A 13,134-nucleotide genomic window follows, 5' to 3' on the forward strand; every position below is an offset into this window, starting at 1 on the left:
CCACACCAACTCCTCTGTTCAACTTCACTGGAAGAACACTTTGTCTGAAAATTTAAGAACTCTCTGTTTTTCTGGATTATCAGTCAGCTAAGGCCTACCATTTAAACATCAACATTTAAAATCTTCCTCTCACTCCTTCATCCTCCTTTCTGCCCATTACCTGCTATAAAGTGAAAGAACATGCAGCAATAAAGGTGCAAGAGAGAATGAGGGGGCTAAAAAGGGAGTATCAAATCTGTTCTTTTCCATACATGCTTTAACAGTAAATTCTCCCTTCAGAGCCCATTCACAGAGCCTGGAGAAAAGCAGTTTCTCTAACAGTCAATCCTCCCCTTTTTCTCATCCCTTGGCCGTTCATCAGGTTACCTACTATACCAGTTAATTCTACCCCCAATTTGAGTAGTGCTAATTTTCAGCCACCAGAAAGTAATTCATGATGAAAACAATTCCCTGTATGCTTCCTCCTATCTGCACATATCTCATTAGGAACACCATCTTTCCCAGCTACAGCCGGCTATTCTAACAGGACTGCACTGAGAATCTGGTACATCTTAATTCAATATTATGCCATTTCAAATTGTCTGTCTTCTTAAGGAACATAAACATGAACCTTTGAAACCCCTGACTCTTCTGAGCAGATGCACAATTCATTCTAGCATTCAATTTCATGGAATAGATAGCTTGACCCAAGCTATCAACACTTACATTATAAATAGTCTAGAAGGAAGAAATTACATTGTTCCAGATGACCTCAAAATACATGTGAGATGACATCTGTAGAAACCCATTATGTGACAACTGTAGGAAGCATTTTCTGAGGTGTGGCTGTCTAGAAGAATTCATGAACAATAAGGGAGAAAAAGAAAGCGCGTGCCTTGTCACCTAGTAACTATCACAATGGGGCTCTTTTATAATAAACAGATTAAAGAACAGCAGAATTGTATGACTGGGGTGTTTCTGTAGGCAAACAGTCTGATGGTCAAGGTCCAGAGAAATAAATATCCCTGCTATAAGAGGGGGAAAAAAAAAAAAGTATTTAAGCTACAAAGCTTAAGCATGCTGTAGAGAAAGGGGCAAAAGTGGGAAGGAGGAACTAATGTTTCATGGGTGTGTACATACACAAAACCTTGTTCAAACCAGAAAGTGCAGAGCACTGAGGTGACTGAGGCACAAAACCTTCTGAAAGGGCAGCAATAACAAGAATTTGATGCAGCAAATGCAGTTCAGTGGACACCAGGCGTATCCAACCAGGCATACTGGCCAGCAACAGTTCCTTTCAAGAAGGAAATGTTTTGCATCATCTTTGGGTAGAGGGCATTCACTCATAGCTCTGCTCCTAAGAAAGACCCTCCAGCAGCGTACACATGCATTCCACAAAACAGTGAAAACACAGTTCTTGCATCACCAGCCAAGACCAAGTATGCTCTTCAGCTCTGGATACGTAAAGAGCATCCAGACAGGTTTTATAAGATATGGAACAAGACAATGTAAATTTACAAAGCCATTCTCTTTCCCCTTCCATTTCATACCCATCACAGCAGAGTACTCAAACTTCCTTTGAGTCATAGGCTGAAGTCTCAAAGTAACCCAAAGCTGAAATACAGATGCAACTGACTTCAGAGAGTAGGTGGGGAGAAGGACAGGAGTGATGAAGCACTCTGTGGCTCATGGGCAGATGATCCCAACAGTCAGCAGGGCCCTAAGTACCATGACCAGGCCAGGCAAGCAGCTAAGTCACAAAAATGTCTGGTGACACCAACATAAGCAGCCTAAGCTCCCAGAAGTCTTACCACTCTTAGAAAGGTGTCACCTCAGCACTCACAGCTGCATTTCCACCACAGTCTGTGCTGAGAGCTTGCTATGGGAACACTGCACACTTCAAAGTCCAAATGTTTACAGGAAAAGCCTACCTAGAAAAGCAGCCCCTTGAAACTCCTTCAGAGCAGGGTTCTTCATACTGTAATTTGAAATCCTGAAACCCCACTGGATTGGAAACTCACAAAACTGCTGCTGTTACTCTTTATTTTGCTTTTCAAGATGGTACCTTCTCAAGATAAGATCCACTGGAAACTCATCATAGCCAAGTGAGGAAAAGCAAAGCTTCCTTCTGATACTGGAAGTGCCCGATGCAGACATTCCAGTTCTGGCAAAACCGAATTTAGGGAAGCAGACATGCAGCTTCCCTACATATTTAGAAAGCTGTGAGCTTTATCTCTCTCTAGCCCAAGTGCCAGACGAACAGAAAATGCTATACCCCAGTTAAACCAGTTAGAAATGTAATGCTTTCATGATTGCCCTCTTTGTTTACCTGCAGTTTCCCAGACAGCAAAGTGAGCAGTGAGACACCTCAAACATTATCTACTACTATCTCTTTATACCAGGGGCATCCCCTGTTTCCATTAACCTAGCTTTCTAATAGCTCTCCAAACATCAAGACATTTGTTCATTAATATGCATTACATTTGAAGGTAGCAATACTACCAACTTAGTTGTGCAACCTTTCAAAGGTGATCTGATAATAAAAATAATTAAAAAAACCCCAAGATACACATAAAAAGTCTACTAAAAAAATTCAAACCAACAGCTAAATCAAGAATTGGGGAGGATCTGAAAATATTTTTTTAAAAAAAAAAGAATGAAATGCATCAATCTCATAGAATTATAGTTGCTGCAGAAAACATTGAGCTTTTTTCATTATCACCCAATAGTCAATTAAAATGTAGCCATGTGAATTTCCAAGAGGAAATAAAATGTATTTTACAGTTGGTTTGAATAGCTCACACACCACAAGTCACATTGCAATACACTTTCCCATTACTCCAGCCCTCCAAGTACCCAATAAAGCTCTCAGCAAGATGCCCAGCCACACCTCCTGGCATACACTGGTCTCCTGGACACAGCTACAAGTGAAATTTCCATTACAAGTCTTTACAGTGCTCCATGTCTTGACCTGAAAAGCACTGAGCCCTAGAAGTTCCCCTTCCTCAGCAAATGCACACCCTGTAGATTCAGCAATTTCTGCTAGGATGGAACCTAACATGTACTGTGCAGGCAACCGAGGACTGACTTTAAATTCAGTGACACTGAGCAGTATGTTTCAAACCATGTTTTTTTTTCTGACAGAATTTTCAAAGCTTCATATAAAGATAAGTGATGGCCTAAATCTGTCCTGAGATAGCAAGTTCACACTCACTCCCTGGAAAGGATGATTCAATGGTAATAATGATTTTAAAGAGGGGTAATATAACATTACAGTGTACGTGGAAATGCATAATCAATATGTACTCCATCATTTAAACAACTCTGCCTCTTAATCACTTGTATTAAACACATGCAATATTAAATTCCAATTCAGAGATTGATTTTTACAAGCAGTCCCTATACTCAAGCAGAATATTAACTTGGAAGCACCTCTCCGTGCAGGCAGCTTCTAAGGCTCATGAAAAGACACTTTTAACAAATCATTGATAGTTCAATAATGTGTTGACTAAGGGCTACAGTAAATCATTTTTTATATTGTCGTATGTTTCAACTTGTGCACCTATGAAACCATGGGACATATGACTGAAGTTTCCACAGTCAAAAAGCTTTTCTCAATGAAGTTCTGATGTTCATGAGAAAATTCCACCACCAGCAACAATCACACATCAGCACCATCTCAACAACCCAGTTACAGACCCACCTGCCTTGTGCAGGCTCCTGGGCAACAGACTGTCAAGTGATTTAACCAGTCCTCAACTGCAATTCAAGCATTAACAGAAGATGCAATATAATCCTGTGTAACACTGGAGATGGAATTTAATTCAAGGAGTTAATTAGGATTTATTGGTTGAAGAATATTGAAGAGAATGGCACTGATTTTTAGAGGGTTTTTTTGATGAATCCCACACATATGAAGCAACCAGCAACCAAAGAGAGATTTAAAATGACAAGTATAAAAGTTTCAGGAACGCTGTAACATTTATTAGGTAGATCATAATTTATTTGTCTGAACAGTTTGTTCCACAAAGGGCTATTCTTCCTCTTAAAATATCATGCTACAAAATACTATATTAGAAGCATAACCTTAGATGAATCACAATAGAGTAATGAGTACTTTCTATTGTCTTTAAACAGATTATACTAAGACAGAGACATTAAAGTAACCATTAACAACCAGACCACTGTTAGAATCGCAGGAATTGCCACTTCATTTTAATTCAAGTTTAATTTCCAAGGCATTACACTTGGATAAGAGATGAAGCTGTAGACAGCTTACGTTCTATCATATGTACAATGACACTCCAACAAGACTGCTAAAGAAACAATTAATTTGGGGGTATGACAACATTCTTTTCTTCTTATAGTGGCATTGTTCATTGTAAAACCCAAGATGCATCTCCTCAAGAGCTTTTCACATCTTTACTAGAGAACAATCATTACGTGAGCAAACGAAAACACTTTTCCACGTTAGCACCAACCCATCACTGCACTAGAACTCTCACTGAAAATTTTACATGACAGTAAGACTAAAAATAAAATGGAAGAGAAATCTTAGTTTGTTAGCAGCAGTGTAATCCTCATGATATTCACCCAAACCGACCTGAACAGACTGAACACACCTTTCTACTTTACTTGTTGGTTGAGGTTTCTTGTCTCTTTTTCTAAAGCAAAATATCAACTGTCTACTGCTCATCACAATGACTAGCAAGACAAAGTTTCCTGCTTAATTCCAATTAATATCCAACTTACCTGTACTTTGTATTATATCTTTCATAAGTACTCCATCGCAAATGGCTTTCCCAGACTAAGCATTACATCACCAGATAACAGTGCAGAAGAGGGAAACTCAGATCCTAAAGATAATTCTATTTTCAACTGAAGCTTAGAAAGAAGATTCAGCTGAAGAAGTCCTGTTATACATGACAACATAGAAGAAACAGCTCTACGGTATACCAGTTATGCAGATGGACAAATCAAAGATTTCAACTAAATCAAAGGGGACTGGGATAGAAAGATCCACAAAGCAGGTACTTTATATAATCTAGGACGAGATGTATAAGCATGAAGCCATAAGGACTGTTTGAAATGCATTTCATTGTACCTCCACGCATAAAGGTAAAGGGATTAGCAAGCCACCCAAGTTTAGAAGTGATGAAACACAATAAAAAGGAGATGAACTGGTTTGAAAATCATCACACCACCAAAAAAAAACCTCAGAAAAATAACATTTCAGGAAGAGATGAAGTTTATCACCACTGGCTGTTACCCATACAAAACAGAGGGTGGCCATGAGGTCTCATACACTGATGGCTTTCCTGTGTTTACAGACCACACATATAGGAAACAAAATGCACACACTTGACTCCCACCTACACTAGCTGCCCCCATATTCATCCACTTTTGCCAAAGACCAAATACAAGATACTGGTCTAACTTACAGAAAATATTATAGGGATATCACCCAGTATTGCTGAGAAGGAAGACGCAATGTAACACGGTCCCACCTATGAAGAAAAGCTAGATGAGAGGACTGCAATACAGACAGGACATCTGTGACTCACAGGACAAGCAGTAAAGCTAGCTGTGTACTGGGACACCAAGTCCTCTAGCCCAAGTATAACTTGACACAGCTCTCTGATTCAGCTCACACAAAGGCTTGCTTTGATACACATGCCTGATGGGCAGGGAGTGTGTGTAGGTGGGGGTGCACAGTGGGTGCTCTCAGGATTTCCTTACTTGAAGAAGTTTAATACCTTACTCTCAATTATTTTTCTCTTTTTTAATCTGATTTTTATATAAATACAGATCACAGATAGTGGCAGGGTACAAAGCTCAGCATTCCTACCAGTTCTTTTAACAAGTGTCTAGTACTTTAGAAGACAAAGTTTATTGAAACTTTATTTTTGCTTTTCTTTGCTTCTATCTCAAGTCTGCCAGTTGAGGAATATTGTATGAATTCCTTCAAGTCATCACAAGGCTTTATACTGATCTCATGCAAGTGGTTAATATTATGGTCATATTAACTCCACATGGAGTCAAGTAACAGTACAACTCCAAAATAAAGTTCATGAGTTAAGGTTTAACGACTGGGACAGGATTTGTTCCTGTAACAACATAAACCATGGGGTACTGCTTAAGAGTGTTATTTTTTTATCATACTTGTCCCCATTGTTGGAAGCTCATGTTTCCAGGCAAAACAATATACTAGCAACAGCATCCTTTTACTGTGAACTTCAAAGGAGACTTGCATACTTAAACAGCAGACTAAAAATCTTCTGCTAGAGTGTCTTCAGCACAGGACAACTCTTCCAAGTAAAGAAGACCAGTCTGACCTTCAGCAGTCAATGCTATGCCAGCAATAACACTATTGTAACCTTTCAGGATTTTAGCATCATGCCTTCCACTCTGCTTACGTCAAGGCTAGTACCATCCAGTTAGTCACTGCCACTTCACTGCTGGCATTCACATTCTGACACTGATAACATCACCTATGCAAAGAAGAGTGTTTTAAGGGAGAGGAAGAAATCAAGTTTATGATTGAGTTCACAGCCCAGACAAAGCATATGTTCTGTGACAGGTCTTCTCCACCTATAACCAAGTCATAACTCTTACTTACATTATAAAAGTTAGAGTACTGGCAGACCTTCTTGCAAAATCACAGTGTCACAGCAGCAGTAAGATATGGGTCTTAGCATATTTTGCACTGAAGATGCCAGCATATTTGCTACCAATGGTTGTTTTCAAATGTTGCTTCCAGAACATGCAACAGGGTTGTAAAATCCCAACCACGGCACTACTGTATGACACTGCATGTTGAAAAATACCAGTCATGAGCATGGTGAGGCTCAGTTTTCAAAACTTGATTCTCCTACAGAATTTCTCCAATATCCCCAGAAACAAGAAAAAAACTTCAATCCTTAAAGGATCTGAGGGAGTCAACTGTAAACTCTACAGAAGACCAAATTCTGCTAATGAATAAAAGAGGTAGTATTATACACAATACCACTACATTTAAAAAACCCCACAGAATTCCCCATACTTCTTGAAATTAGGGTAGCAATTGTCTCCTCTCTTCTGAGACCAAATTTTCTGACAAGGTTTTATTTTCACCCTCAATTTGAGGCAGCAGGGTCTTGGTCTATGACTTGAAAATAAGAATTATCCATAAGGCTTTCCAGTGTTGTTTTTGGCAACAGCAAAGTGAGCTCAGAGCAAGCCAACTCAGAACTAAGTACAGGATATCGCCCAATGGAGCCTACAGGTTAATAAAAGTTGCCGACTACTTATTTGACATCTTTCTTCTCCCTAATAGCACTACTAAACCCAGAAAAGCACTCCCTTTTTTTTTTCCATAGTGCTTTACAAAATAAACCCAGCTTCAGGTAATTCAATATTAGGCTTTAGTAGCAATAAGCAACATATCTGCTGTACGTATTTCATTCCTTAGTCCTTTTCTTAACACTTTGACACAGTGACCCTCACAATGCCAACAAACATCTCTCAACAACCCCAAATCAAGTCTTACAAAACAGAAAACACCGCTTTAAAGCCAAGTCGAGGAAGGATGGTTGAAGTATTTCAGAAACAGACTCAAAGGTAATACAGAATAAGTTTAGGGTTCTTTTTATAAAATGGGTGGTATTTCAAATCGGCAGGCTCTGGAAACCTCTTCAGACTTTCAGTTTCCCATACTTCTCGGGCTTAACCCCCTCCCTCAAGTCAATGGCAACATAAGCATTCACAGCAGCCAGTAATTACAGAGATTACATTTCCCTGTCAATATGAAAGTGCAGCTGTGGCTCACGCTCTCCCAACGATTTCCTCATACAACAAAATATACTGGGGCACTGGTCACCTGGGGGTTTTTTCAGTGCATTCCACTTGCAAGGTTTTAACTTCTGAAAAGCAGTTTTACAAGGAGATAAAGCCAACCAACAATTAAGCCAGACTACTGTAGTTCTAATCTCACAGATTTCAGTTCCACAAGAACTAGTCTCTCGGCCTGCACAAAGCCTCAGTGGAAGGACACTCGTATCGCTCACCTGTGCGGGCTATTTTCCAGGACAAAGAGCCAAAATCTGCAAGTCTACATCAATAACCCCCTCGCTGAAGTTGCAGTAAAACCTTCCTGCTTTCCAGCCTAGGAGGACAAGCAGCCTTCGCGAATGCCACCTGCAAAAACAAGGGCACTACCGCAACGCTGCAGCCGGCTGTGAGAAACAACCTTCACACCGGCGTGGGAGCTGACGGGTTTTCTCATCGAATCGTTTAACCACACGGCGGTACCAACACCCAGACAGGGCAGCCTAATTAGTAACGTGGAGAAGAAAGCTGTCAAGAAACAAAGAGACTCTAAGCCAGCCCAGAAGCTGGAGCTACCCGCTCGGGAGGTCCCGGCTCGGAAGGCGCTGCTACGGCAGGACTTTACCCCGCAGCACCTCACGCCGCTTCGTCCCTGCGGAACCGGAGCCTCACCCACAGACCTGGCGAGACGGTTGCTCGCCAAGTGGCCCCAGCCGCAGATCCGCTCGCAGCGGCAACCGCGGCACCGGGGCAGCCGGGCGAAGCCCGCTCTGCCCACGCGGCCCCCGAGAGGCCAGCGCGGCCGCGTCCACCCCCGGCGCTTACCGCCCGCGGACTCCGGCACGCCGCGGGAGGCGGCCGAGGCGGCTCAATGGCACCGCCGCCCCGTCCCCGAGCTCCCCTGGGAGCGCCGAACCGAACCGACCCGCCCCGCCTTGCCCGGCCCCCTCGGCCGCGGGTGCCCCCGCGCCGCTCGCACAGGAAACGCGTAGCGCCCGCGAGGCCGAGGGACGCCAGCAAGGAAATAAGCAACCGAGCACCCGCCCTCCGCCGCAGCCCAGCCCGGCGCGGCTCCTCACCCGCTCGCTACGAGGCCGGCAGCGAAGACGACAGCGGCAGCTCCCCCATGGCGGCAATACGCTCCGCCGACCGCGGCCGCCCCGGCTAGCTGACACATCAACAAAGATGGCGGCGGCGGGCGGCGCTCCGACCCGGCAGCGGGGGCGTAGCCATGCCGGCGGCCTGCCCGCAGCAGGCGGAGCCAGCTGGAGCGCGGAGTCCGGCGGGGCAGCGTGTCCATTCAGGCCTCGCTCCGCGGGGTGCCGCGGACGAGCAGCAACTGAGCGGGCGCGTTTCTTCTCCAGGCCTGGCCGTTGCTGGCTCTGAGGAGATCCCCCGCACGCTCACCGCCCGGCCCTCAGGCGCGGGAGCCCGGAGAGGCCGGGACTCCCCGTCCCTGGACGCGTCCCAGAGCCCTGTGGGCACAGCCATGAGCACCCCGCCACGGCGGGGCCCTTCTCGCCGCCTCCTCTCCCTCCCTGGTGCCGGTGCCGCGTTCGCACGCTGGCTGTGAAGCGGGAACCAATCCAGACGCGAGCTGGAGGTGACAACAGCTCCAGGAACGGGAGCTGCTGAATTTCACGCACTCGATAATTTACAGCGTGTGTGTAAATATTATTTCAATCAGGAGGGCTTGTGGTTTGGATTTTCTTTTTCCCCCCTCTTCTTATTTCAGCACACATTACAATCTCGTGGTGCTGCACCAGACTGTGGCACTGCAAAGCTGCCGTGTGGGAGGATGACTTCACCCCCAGAGTTTTTAGACGGCCCTTTCTGCAAGACGGGTGCAGAAGTAATGTCACAGAGTCTCTTCTGCCCTAAGCAACCAGCATCTCATTTTCCAGAGCCAACACCACACGTCAAAACGCTCTCCCTGCAGCCACCTGCCATGTAAGAGTAAATCCAGGGATGTTAATAAAGTTCGGTCTCAAGTTACTGCCTGCTGATGCTTCGTTCTTTATTCAGACAAGGTTTTATAAAACCAAAAATCTGAAAAATCTTCTGGGCATCAAAAATCTGGAGTATGTTTCCTCACTGGAATCAGCAATTTCTCCATGGACCACAAAGCTTTTTGGAATCCAGAGCAATAAATAACCACCACTTTATTTTATGAAGAGCAAACTATAAAAAACTACCTTAGTAGAGGAGCTGTTAAGAGAAAACAGTTGCGTTTCCTATAGCGGATCAGGTAAAGGAAGTAAAGGCATCTTTCCTGCAGGAACATCTTTAAACACAACAACAGAAAAACAAGTAAAGTCGTTGAATAATTTGGAAGAGACCTCAGGAGTGCATTTCGTCCCATCTCCTCCTCATGGCAGGGCTAACTGCGATGTTGCCAGACTGCTCCTTTATTTGTGCTAGTTTACTTTGATATGTGTGTACAACCATACACATAAATACACGCTTCATACCTGCAAAACTCAATGATGACTTACTCAGTTCATACCCTGGATTACTCTGAAAACAGAATGTGCTGCATAAGTTTACTTACAAACATTAATTTGGAGTGTTACTTCAGAGCAAGTAATTTTTCTCCTTATTCTTTTCAGGTAATTGGAAATTCAGAAGCACGAATGCAGATTTTGGGGTCCTAAAAATTCTCCCTTAAGACCTTAAAAACAACACTGGGATCTTAGAGAAAATCAATCTGCAAACCATCCAGACCTTATAACAACAAACCATTGCCTCTTTGTTATTTTGAGAAAGGTAATGTGCTTCAGATAATTAAACATTAATATCCTAACCATCACCTCTAAGGCAGCAGAGTCAGATGAAGGCATATGTCTTTAAAAACATTATTTAGCATAAGCTAGAATGTGCAGAGAACTCATAGCCTCAGCTTTAACCTCCAAATAATATTTTGAGGGCATCAATCTAGCCACTGCTTTGCTCATAATATGCTGTTCATTCCATATTGCTAAAAATACATTAATAAATCAGGTGTGAAATAGAGATAAGCAAAAATTGTTGATTTTCAGAAAGCAGTGCCATGCTACACTTCCTTGCTAATTGCCATGCAGCCCAAGCCTAAGCTTTCAGAAATGTTTCTTTGCCAGTCCTGCTTCTGTCCTGTAGCAGAGGCACAAAGTTCACCCAGCCTTGCTGCTCTGCAACGCAGCCACTTCAGGGCCCAAATGCCTCTTGGTCTTCTCTTTGTGTTATTTAAAGGCAACTGCAGAGACACCAATGTACTCTGGCCTCAGCCCTTCCAAGGCTGATGCTTTGCTGTACACTTCGCCTGCTGTCCCACTGACCATTATATGTGATTTAATAAATCCTACCAGACCTGGTAGAATTTAAACTGATCTTCACCTTTTATTTTGAAGATTTTTTTTTCAGCAGGACTGAAATCAGGTTAAGAAAATTGAGCCTGGTTAGTGGAATTCTTCCTTAAAAGCAGGGAAAAAGGATTTTTGTTTTTTTTCTATTCAGCTGGACTCCCCACAGCTCTAGTCCCAGAACTGATGCTCAGACAGCTCTGACTCTTCCTGGGCTTAGGCCCAATATCCATCTAAACAGTATCTCAGTCCTCAGAGACAGCCAGATACTCAGGGAATTATAATGACAGGACATAGTGAAAGCCCCTTCCCCAAACCGTCTGCATTCGTATTAGGTAAGAATGACAGCATTACTGTAACTCTTGGCTAGGCAGCCACAGCTCTCATTTAGCGTGTACAAATGCTGGAGACTATTTCTGAGTGAGAGAACTTGCTATCTGAAATACAGCCATGCACAACAGCCTTCACTTCTGCTGCAGACAGAAACTCTGCATTGCAGAGGCAGAAGCAGAATTTGGCCCACATTTTCAAAAGCTTATAGTTCTGGTTTCTGGCTCATGCTTTGTTATCTAAGAAGAAAAGTAAGTGTTCGTGTAATTGCTCAATTTCCAGGTGACATTTATTAATTATACATAGTATTTTTATAGCTTTGGGCACTGGAGGGGCTTACAGTCCTATGCTTTCTCCTTCAACTAAAAAAATGTGAGCAACTCCATGGGATGGCAACGAAGTGACTGGAACAGCAGAGGTGCTGAACACCCCACACTCCTTTGGGACCACTGGTTTAGGAAGGCCATGGCTGGCCTTGCTAAGGAGCGGCTGGGAGCAGAGTCCAGGTTGCCTGACTCCCATCCTCTGTGTTCGTCAGAGGGCTGGTCTGGTATAATGTAATTACTGCAGGCTGATTCGATTACTGCATTTCACATCATGGCAAGATTACATGAAGAATCGTTCCTCATTAGGAATTGCTTTCATTGTCTAATTACTTTACTCTAAGCAAGCATGATTTGCTTGCCAGGGGTCTTCAGGGAACATCATCCACAAAGCCCCAGAGTGCCTGTCTTCCATACATGTGTCAGTTAAGGACAGCATCTCTGCTAAAGCTGCACTCCCAATGCCAAGGTCTTGTCATCACTGTTCTGTCTGATCTATGTGTGGTAAATCCTAAGCGTGACTGTGATGGTACAAGTGCTCTGAGTAAGTTATACCTGGAAAAAATTATTTCCAATATATATTGTGTGGACCGTCCTTTGTTCAGCACGTAGCACAGCGATGCCCCAGCTAGTTCCTAGGCACTTAGATCCTACAAATTATACACTTAATGACACATTGGTACAGTTATTGCAGAACCTACATGTAAGCAGCCCAAAGCTCCCACTGAAAATTGCAGACAGGCCACATCAACCTCCTGCAGCTCTCATGGTGTTGCTCCAGATGAGCCTCCAAGCCAGACAAATGTACTAGAAACATGGATATTTTAAGTCACAAAGTCTCATTTTTGAGAGGTGTAAACAACAGAGAAGCATTTCTTAGTACCTCACTGGTATTAGTGCTTTTTAGGCACGTGGATTATTGGGCTAATCTTGCTGAGAGAGGACCAAGGTGCAGGAAGGCAATGGAAGCTGTATGATCATAATTGCCCATGTGCAACCCTGCCTACTCTGATACACAACGCTGGGCAATTTGGCAGATGGATTTCCTGAAATCCCACCTGATTCTACCTAATTTCCCCTCCTGCTTTCAGAGCAGCCTGCAGTATATCAGCTTCTATGCAGACTGCAGTTGAGGGCTGGAGGTTCATTGAAGCCAGGAAGAGTCTTTCCTTTGGCTTCCTTAAGTAGTATGCTAAACCACCCAGAAAAAACTCAGCAAACATTTGCTGTGTTGTTCCTTTTTCTATTGAGAATGCTTAGCAGGGAGCAACAGTTTGGCAGATGGTATCCTACACTTAAACAGAAGATTTACACTGAAATGCTGTCACAGCCATACGCCACATGACTTTAAGGCAAAA

The sequence above is a fragment of the Gallinula chloropus genome (assembly GCF_964237585.1).
Source record: "Gallinula chloropus genome assembly, chromosome: 5".
In the NCBI taxonomy this organism is placed as follows: Eukaryota; Metazoa; Chordata; class Aves; order Gruiformes; family Rallidae; genus Gallinula; species Gallinula chloropus.